At 47.0% G+C, this 9842-nt stretch overlaps 1 protein-coding gene across 1 annotated transcript in view; it reads right to left on the bottom strand.

Annotated features, from left to right (window-relative positions):
- LOC138364307 (leukocyte elastase inhibitor-like) overlaps window positions 1-9039 on the bottom strand; it is a 58916-nt gene extending 49877 nt beyond the window's left edge. The window contains exon 1 of the mRNA XM_069323908.1: window positions 8957-9039. The gene's annotated coding sequence lies outside the window, so the exon portion shown is untranslated. The remainder of the gene's footprint in view (window positions 1-8956) is intronic.
- Window positions 9040-9842: the final 803 nt, after the last annotated feature.

Consider the following 9842-nt stretch of genomic DNA (forward strand, 5'->3'; position numbering starts at 1 on the left):
GCACTAGAAGAAAACCCAGACATAATAGCACTCACAGAAGAAAAGCTGATGAAAACCATAACAAATGCAATGTTTCCACAGGACTACTATGTAGTGAGAAAAGAGAGAGAAGGAAGAGGAGGAGGTGGTGTAGCTCCGCTGATAAGAAAATACTGAAGTTTTGAGGAGATGGTTATTCAGGGCTGTGAAGATTTCAGTGACTGCATAACAGGTACCATAGCAATTGGAGGAAAAAAAAATATAGTAGTAGTCATATATAACCCCCCACCAAACGACAGAAGACCCAGACAGGAATATGGTAGAAACCACATGGCCACTATTAATATAATAGAGAGAGCAGCTTCTATCGCTATCAGGAACGGATCCAGACTACTAATCAAGGGAGACTTCAACCATGGGAAGATAGATTGACAGAACAGAGACCCACATGGAAGACCAGACACATGAAGAGCTAAGCTGCTGGACGCGGCAACAAGAAACTTTCTAAGCCAACACATCAAGGAACCGACAAGAATGAGAGGAGAGGATGAACCAGCCATGCTTGATCTGATATTTACTCTAAATGAGACGGATATAAGGGAAGTTAAGTTGAAAGCATCCTTGGGAATGAATGATCACAGTGTATTAATATATGAGTACTTGGTAGAGCTAGGATTTATCTCCCCCCCCCCCAAAAAAAAAATAGGAAATAAAATGGCTGCCGTACCGAAAGGGAAATTATGAGATGAGAAAATTCCTAAGGGGTATACCAAGGGACACAGAACTCAGAATTAAGTCTGTTCAAGACATGATGGACTGTGCTACCCAAAAGTGTCAGGAGGCAGTAAATAGGTTTATCCCTCACCAAAAGGAAAAACAGAAAAGCAAAAGAATAAACCAAAGTTTAATAGGCCATATATGGAAGCAAAGGAACTGAACAAAAGGGCATGTAGGAATTTCCGAAATAACAGAACAACAGAAGGCAGAGAGATACCAGAGAACCGGGAACGTTACTGCGAGAAGAGAAGCTGAGAAAAAGTTTGAAAATGATATAGCTAATAAAGCCCAGACCGAACCAAAGGTACTCCACAGTCACATCAGGGGGAAAACAACAATGAAGGAACAGGTGATTAAACGGGTGAGGTCAGGTACACATAAAATAACAAAAAGGTGTGTGAAGAACTCAACAAGAGGTTCCAGGTCCTCACTATAGAACGAGGTGAGATCACAGCTCTAGGAGAGGTGCAGTAAACCGGGCGGCCTTAGAAGGGTTCGGAATTACAAGAGATGAGGTCAAGAGGCATCTGTTGGATCTGGGCGTGAGAAAGGCTCTTGTCGCATGTGGAATCTCACCATGGGTATTGAAAGAGTGTGCAGAAGCACTTTGCTTGCTACTTGCCATAGATTGCTACTTGCGTGCCACTTGTCATAGTGTATAGTAGGTTACAGGAAACGAGAGACCTATCAGAAATATGGAAGACGGCTAATGTAGTCCCAATATTTAAAAAGGGTGACAGACAAGAGGCACTGAACTACAGGCCAGTGTCCGTAACTTGAATATATTGCAAGATGATAAAAAGATCGTGAGAAAAAACCTAGTAACACATCTGGAGAGAAGGGAATTTGTGAGAACCCATCAACAGGGGTTCAAAGAGGGTAAATCTTGCCTCACAGGCTTAATAAAATTCTACGATCAGTTGACAAAGATTAAGCAAAAAAGAGAAGGATGGGCGGACTGAATTTTCTTTGACTGCCGGAAAGCCTCTGACACAGTGCCCCAAAAGAGGTTGATGCATAAGCTGGAGAAACAGGCAGGAGTAACTGGTAGGGTGCTCCAGTGGATAAGGGAGTACCTAAGTAATAGGAAGAAGAGAGATACAGTGAGCGGTGAGACCTCAGATTGGCGTGAAGTCACCAGTGGAGTCCCCAGGGCTCTGTACTCGGACCAATCCTGTTTCTGATATACGTAAATGATCTCCCAAAGGGTTTAGACTCATTCCCATCAATGTTTTCTGACGACGCCAAAATTATGAGAAGTATTAGGACAGAGGAGAATGGCTTGAGGCTTCAAGAAGACCTGGACAAACTGAAGGAATGGTCAAACAAATTGTTGTTAGAGTTTAACCCAAGCAAATGTAATGTAATGAAGATAGGTGAAAGGAGCAGGAGACCAGATACAAGTTATCATTTGGGAGATAAAATTTTTCAAGAGTCATAGAGAGAGCGAAAGACTTGGTGGTAGATATCACGCCAGACCTGTCCCCTGAAGCCCATATCAAGAGGATAACATCAGCGGCATATGCCATGTTGGCTAACATAAGAGCGGCCTTTAGAAACTCGTGTTAGGAATCATTCAGAACTTTGTATACCACATATGTCAGACAATCCTGGAGTATGCGGCTCCAGCATGGAGTTCATATCTAGTCAAGGATAAGACAAAACTGGAGAAGGTTCAAAGGTTTGCCACCAGACAAGTACCCGAACTGAGTGGGTATAAGCTACAAGGAGAGACTACGGGAATTAAACCTCACGTCACTGGGAGATAGAAGAGTTAGGGGGGGACATGATCATCACATACAAGATTCTCAATGGAATTGTTTGGGAAGATAAAGAAAGACTATTTAACACAAGAGGCACACGCACTAGGGGAAACCGGTGGAAATTGAGTGCCCAAACGAGCCAAAGAGACATTAGAAAGAATTGTTTCAGTGTCAGAGTAGTTGACAAATGGAATGCATTAGGAAGTGATATGGTGGAGGCTCCATATAAACAGCTTCAAGTGTAGATATGATAGAGCTCCGTAGACTCAGGAACCTGTACATTAGTTGACTGACAGTTGAGACACGAGACAAAAGAGCCAGAGCTCAATCCCTGCAAGCACAACTAGGTAAGTACCTACCACAGCCACCCACACACTCACCCACTACTCACACACACACACACACACACACACACACACACACACACACACACACACACACACACACACACACACACACACACACACACACACACACACACAGATGACGCAAAATTAATGAGAAGAGTTGTGACAAACGAAGATTGTAGGATCCTCCAAGAGGACTTAAACAGGCTGCAGAGATGGTCAGGGAAATGGCTACTGGAGTTTAACACCAGTAAATGTAAAGTTATGGAAATGGGATCAGGTGACAGGAGACCAAAGGGACAGTACACAATGAAGGGGAACAGTCTACCTGTAACGATTCGAGAAAGAGACCTGGGAGTGGATGTGACACCTAATCTAACTCCTGAGGCACATATAAATAGGATAACGACAGCAGCGTACTCTACACTGGCGAAAATTAGAACTGCATTCAGAAACCTAAATGAGGAAGCTTTTAGGGCGCTTTACACTGCCTACGTGAGACCCGTCTTAGAGTATGCCGCGCCATCATGGAGCCCCCACCTGAAGAAACACATAAAGAAACTGGAGAAGGTTCAGAGGTTTGCGACGAGGCTTGTCCCAGAGCTACGAGGGATGGGATATGAAGAGCGGCTGAAGGAACTGAACCTTACGACACTAGAGAAAAGAAGGGAGAGAGGAGATATGATAGGGACATATAAAATACTCAGGGGAATTGACAAAGTGGAAATAGATGAAATGTTCACACGTAATAATAACAGAACGAGGGGACATGGGTGGAAACTGGAAACTCAGATGAGTCACAGAGATGTTAGGAAGTTTTCTTTTAGCGTGAGAGTAGTAGAAAAATGGAATGCACTTGGGGAACAGGTTGTGGAAGCAAATACTATTCATACTTTTAAAACTAGGTATGATAGGGAAATGGGACAGGAGTCATTGCTGTAAACAACCGATAGCTAGAAAGGCGGGATCCAAGAGTCAATGCTCGATCCTGCAAGCACATATAGGTGAGTACATATAGGTGAGTACACACACACACACACACACACACACACACACACATATATACACATACACACCATATATGGGTTCCTCTCTTTGCCCTGATCTTGCCAATCTCTACGTGGAATACTTTGAAACTGTTCTTCTTTTTCTATTGATACTCGTCCCTCTCTCTGGCTTCGCTATGTTGATAACATTTTGCTTCCTGGCCTCATGACCTTAGTCTTTTCCAGCCTTTCCTCTCCTCTCGTAACAATCTGGCTCCTTCCATCCATTTCAAAGTTGAATGGGAATCAAATTCCCTCCTTCCTTTTCTTGACGTGGCCTCCCCAGCCTGGCCTCCCCAGCCTCGCCTCCCCAGCCTCTCCTCCCCAAACTGTCTTCCCAAGTTTGGCTTCCCCAGCCTGGCCTCCCCAGCCTGGCATCCCCAGCCTGGCCTCCCCAGCCTCGCCTCCCAAGCTTGGCCTCCCCAGCCTGTCCTCCCAAGCTTGGCCTCCCCACCCTATCCTCCCAAGCTTGGCCTCCCCAGCCTGTCCTCCCAAGCTTGGCCTCCCCAGCCTGTCCTCCCAAGCTTGGCCTCCCCAGCCTGTCCTCCCAAGCTTGGCCTCCCCAGCCTGGCCTCCCCAGCCTCGCCTCCCAAGCTTGGCCTCCCCAGCCTGTCCTCCCAAGCTTGGCCTCCCCAGCGTGTCCTCCCCGGCCTGTCCTCCCCAGCCAGGCCTCCCCAGCCAGGCCTGCTCAGCCTGGCCTCCCCAGCCTGGCCTCCACAGCCTGGCCTCCCCAGCCTGGCCTCCCCAGCCTGACCTCCCTAGCCTCTCCTCCCCAGCCAGTTCTCCCCAGCCTGGCCTCCTCACCATGACATCCCAAGCCTGGCCTTCACAGCCTGGCCTTCCAAGCCTGGCCTCCCTAGCCTGTCCTCCCCAGCCTGGCCTCCACAGCCTGTCCTCACCAGCCTGACCAACACAGCCTGGCCTCCACAGCCTGGCCTCCACAGCCTGGCCTCCACAGCCTGCAGCGCTGATTATTTTTAAACACTATTTCCTGTTCAACTTAATACTTTTCGCTGCTCCCAATAATATGGTGGTGGTAGAATATGGTGGTGGTAGATTATAATGGTGGTAGAATATTGTGGGTGAAGAATATTATGGTGGTAGAATATGGTGGTGGTAGAATATTGTGGTGGTAGAATATGGTGGTGGTAGAATACGGTGGGTGTAGAATATTGTGGTGGTAGAATATTGTGGTGGTAGAATACGGTGGTGGCAGAATATGGTGGTGGTAGAATATTGTGGTGGTAGAATATAGTGGTGGCAGAAAATTGTGGTGGCAGAATATGGTGGTGGCAGAATATGGTGGTGGTAGAATATGGTGGGTGTAGAATATTGTGGTGGTAGAATATGGTGGTGGTAGAATATTGTGGTGGCAAAATATGGTGGTGGTAAAATATGGTAGTGGTAGAATATGGTGGTGGTAGAATATGGTGGTGGTAGAATATTGTGGTGGTAGAATATGGTGGGTGTAGAATATTGTGGTGGTAGAATATGGTGGTGGTAGAATATTGTGGTGGTAGAATATGGTGGTGGTAGAATATGGTGGTGGTAGAATATGGTGGTGGTAGAATATGATGTTGGTAGAATATGGTGGTGGTAGAATATGGTGGTGGCAGAATATTGTGGTGGCAGAATATTGTGGTGGTAGAATATGGTGGTGGTAGAATATGGTGGTGGCAGAATATTGTGGTGGCAAAATATTGTGGTGGTAGAATATGGTGGTGGTAGAATATGGTGGTGGTAGAATATGGGGGTAGTATACGGTGGTGGTAGAATATGGTGGTGGTAGAATATTGTGGTGGCGGAATATTGTGGTGGCAGAATATTGTGGTGGTAGAATAGTGTGGTGGTAGAATATGGTGGTGGTAGAATATGGTGGTGGTAGAATATTGTGGTGGTAGAATATTGTGGTGGTAGAATATGGTGGTGGTAGAATATGGTGGTGGTAGAATATGGTGGTGGTAGAATATTGTGGTGGCAGAATATTGTGGTGGTAGAATATGGTCGTGGTAGAATATGGTGGTGGCAGAATATGGTGGTGGTAGAATATTGTGGTGACAGAATATTGTGGTGGTAGAATATTGTGACGGAAGAATATTGTGGTGGTAGAATATGATGGTGGTAGAATATGGTGGTGGTAGAATATTGTGGTGGCAGAATATTGTGGTGGTAGAATATGGTGGTGGTAGAATATGGTGGTGGTAGAATATGGTGCTGGTAGTATACGGTGGTGGTAGAATATGGTGGTGGTAGAATATGGTGGTGGTAGTATACGGTGGTGGTAGAATATGGTGGTGGTAGAATATGGTGGTGGTAGAATATGGTGGGGGTAGAATATTGTGGTGGTAGTATACGGTGGTGGCAGAATATGGTGGTGGTAGAATATGGTGGTGGTAGAATATTGTGGTGGCAGAATATTGTGGTGGTAGAATATAGTGGTGGCAGAATATTGTGGTGGTAGAATATTGTGGTGGTTGAATATTGTGGTGGTAGAATATGGTGGTGGCAGAATATGGTGGTGGTAGAATATTGTGGTGGTAGAATATTGTGGTGGCAGAATATGGTGGTGGTAGAATATGGTGGTGGCAGAATATGGTGGTGGTAGAATATTGTGGTGGTAGAATATTGTGGTGGTAGAATATTGTGGTGGTAGAATATGGTGGTGGTAGAATATTGTGGTGGCAGAATATGGTGGTGGCAGAATATTGTGGTGGTAGAATATGGTGGTGATAGAATATGGTGGTGGCAGAATATTGTGGTGGTAGAATATGGTGGTGGTAGAATATGGTGGTGGTAGAATATGGTGGTGGTAGAATATGGTGGTGGTAGAATATTGTGGTGGCAGAATATGGTGGTGGTAGAATATTGTAGTGGTAGAATATGGTGGTGGTAGAATATGGTGGTGGTAGAATATTGTAGTGGTAGAATATTGTGGTGGTAGAATATTGTGGTGGTAGAATATGGTGGTGGTAGAATATGGTGTTGGTAGAATATGGTGGTGGTAGAATATGGTGGTGGTAGAATATTGTGGTGGCAGAATATTGTGGCGGCAGAATATTGTGGTGGTAGAATATTGTGGTGGTAGAATATTGTGGTGGTAGAATATTGTGGTGGTAGAATATTGTGGTGGTAGAATATTGTGGTGGTAGAATATTGTGGTGGTAGAATATTGTGGTGGTAGAATATTGTGGTGGTAGAATATTGTGGTGGCAGAATATGGTGGTGGTAGAATATGGTGGTGGTAGAATATGGTGGTGGTAGAATATGGTGGTGGTTGAATATGGTGGTGGCAGAATATGGTGGTGGTAGAATATGGTGGTGGTAGAATATGGTGGTGGTAGAATATGGTGGTGGCAGAATATGGTGTTGGTAGAATATGGTGGTGGTAGAATATGGTGGTGGCAGAATATTGTAGTGGTAGAATATGATGGTGGCAGAATATGGTGGTGGCAGAATATGGTGGGGGTAGAATATGGTGTTGGTAGAATATGGTGGTGGTAGAATATGGTGGTGGCAGAATATGGTGGTGGCAGAATATGGTGTTGGTAGAATACAGTGGTGGTAGAATACAGTGGTGGTAGAATATGGTGGTGGTAGATTATAATGGTGGTAGAATATTGTGGGTGAAGAATATTATGGTGATAGAATATGGTGGTGGTAGAATATGGTGGTGGTAGAATATTGTGGTGGTAGAATATGGTGGTGGCAGAATATGGTGGTGGTAGAATATGGTGGTGGTAGAATACGGAGGGTGTAGAATATTGTGGTGGTAGAATATTGTGGTGGTAGAATACGGTGGTGGTAGAATATGGTAGTGGTAGAATATAATGGTGGTAGAATATTGTGGGTGTAGAATATTGTGGTGGTAGAATATGGTGGTGGTAGAATATTGTGCTGGTAGAATATGGTGGTGGTAGAATATTGTGGTGGTAGAATATGGTAGTGGTAGAATATGGTGGTGGTAGAATATGGTGGTGGTAGATATGGTAGTGGTAGAATATTGTGGGTGTAGAATATTGTGGTGGTAGAATATGGTGGTTGCAGAATATGGTGGTGGTAGAATATGGTGGTGGTGGAATATGGTGGTGGTAGAATATTGTGGGTGTAGAATATTGTGGGTGTAGAATATTGTGGGTGTAGAATATTGTGGGTGTAGAATATTGTGGTGGTTGAATATGGTGGTGGTAGAATATTGTGGTGGTAGAATATGGTGGTGGTAGAATATTGTGGGTGAAGAATATGGTGGTGGTAGAATATTGTGGTGGTAGTATATGGTGGTGGTAGAATATTGTGGGTGAAGAATATGGTGGTGGTAGAATATTGTGGTGGTAGAATATGGTGGTGGTAGAATATGGTGGTGGTAGAATATGGTGGTGGTAGAATATGGTGGGGGTAGAATATTGTGGGTGAAGAATATGGTGGTGGTAGAATATTGTGATGGTAGAATATTGTGGTGGTAGAATATTGTGGTGGTAGAATATGGTGGTGGTAGAATATTGTGGTGGTAGAATATGGTGATGGTAAAATATGGTATTGGTAGAATATGGTGGTGGTAGAATATGGTGGTGGTAGAATATGTTGGTGGTAGAATATGGTGGTGGTAGAATATGGTGGGGGTAGAATATGGTGGGGGTAGAATATGGTGGGGGTAGAATATGGTGGTGTTAGAATATGGTGGTGGTAGAATATGGTGGGGGTAGAATATGGTGGTGGTAGAAAAGGATGGGTGTGGAATATGGTGGTGGTGGAATATGGTAGTGGTAGAATATGGTAGTGGTAGAATATGGTGGTGGTAGAATATGGTGGTGGTAGAATATGGTGGTGGTAGAATATGGTGGTGGTGGAATATGGTGGTGGCAGAATATGGTGGTGGTAGAATATTGTGGTGGTAGAATATGGTGGTGGTGGTAGAATATGGTGGTGGTAGAATATGGTGGTGGTAGAATATGGTGGTGGTAGAATATGGTTGTGGTAGAATATGGTGGGCGGGAGAATATGGCCAAATACTCCGGCAACTGATCGTGTACAAGCTATGTATAATTACCTCACAACTGAAGCGACGAGAGAACAAGACAAGCAGACAACGGCAGCAGCAGAGACCGACAGCAGCAGCAGCAGACAACTGCTGACGATGGTATGGCCAAAAACTAGGCAGCATTTCTTATATACATCTCCCACCCAGACTCCTCCCACCCTGTCTCCTCCCACCCTGTCTCCTCCCACCCTGTCTCCTCCCACCCTGTCTCCTCCCACCCCTGTCTCCTCCCACCCCTGTCTCCTCCCACCCCTGTCTCCTCCCACCCCTGTCTCCTCCCACCCTGTCTCCTCCCACCCCTGTCTCCTCCCACCCCTGTCTCCTCCTACCCCTGTCTCCTCCCACCCCTGTTTCCTCCCACCCCTGTCTCCTCCCACCCTGTCTCCTCCCTCTGTGTCTCCTCGCTCTGTGTCTCCTCCCTCTGTGTCTCCTCCCTCTGTGTCTCCTCTCCACCCTGTCTCCTCCCCACCCTGTCTCGTCCCCACCCTGTCTCCTCCCACCCTGTCTCCTCCCACCCTGTCTCCTCCCACCCCGTCTCCTCCCTCCCTGTCTCCTCCCCACCGCCGACCCTCCCCACCGCCGACCCTCCCCACCGCCGGTCCTCCCCACCGCCGGCCCTCCCCACCGCCGACCCTCCCCACCGCCGGCCCTCCCCACCGCCGACCCTCCCCACCGCCGACCCTCCCCACCGCCGGCCCTCCCCACCGCCGGCCCTCCCCACCGCCGGCCCTCCCCACCGCCGGCCCTCCCCACCGCCGACCCTCCCCACCGCCGGCCCTCCCCACCGCCGGCCCTCCCCACCGCCGGCCCTCCCCACCGCCGGCCCTCCCCACCGCCGACCCTCCCCACCCTCCCCCAGTATCTACCAGCAGGCGTCCACAAGGGTCAACAACAC

Source organism: Procambarus clarkii, chromosome 13, assembly GCF_040958095.1.
Source record: "Procambarus clarkii isolate CNS0578487 chromosome 13, FALCON_Pclarkii_2.0, whole genome shotgun sequence".
In the NCBI taxonomy this organism is placed as follows: Eukaryota; Metazoa; Arthropoda; class Malacostraca; order Decapoda; family Cambaridae; genus Procambarus; species Procambarus clarkii.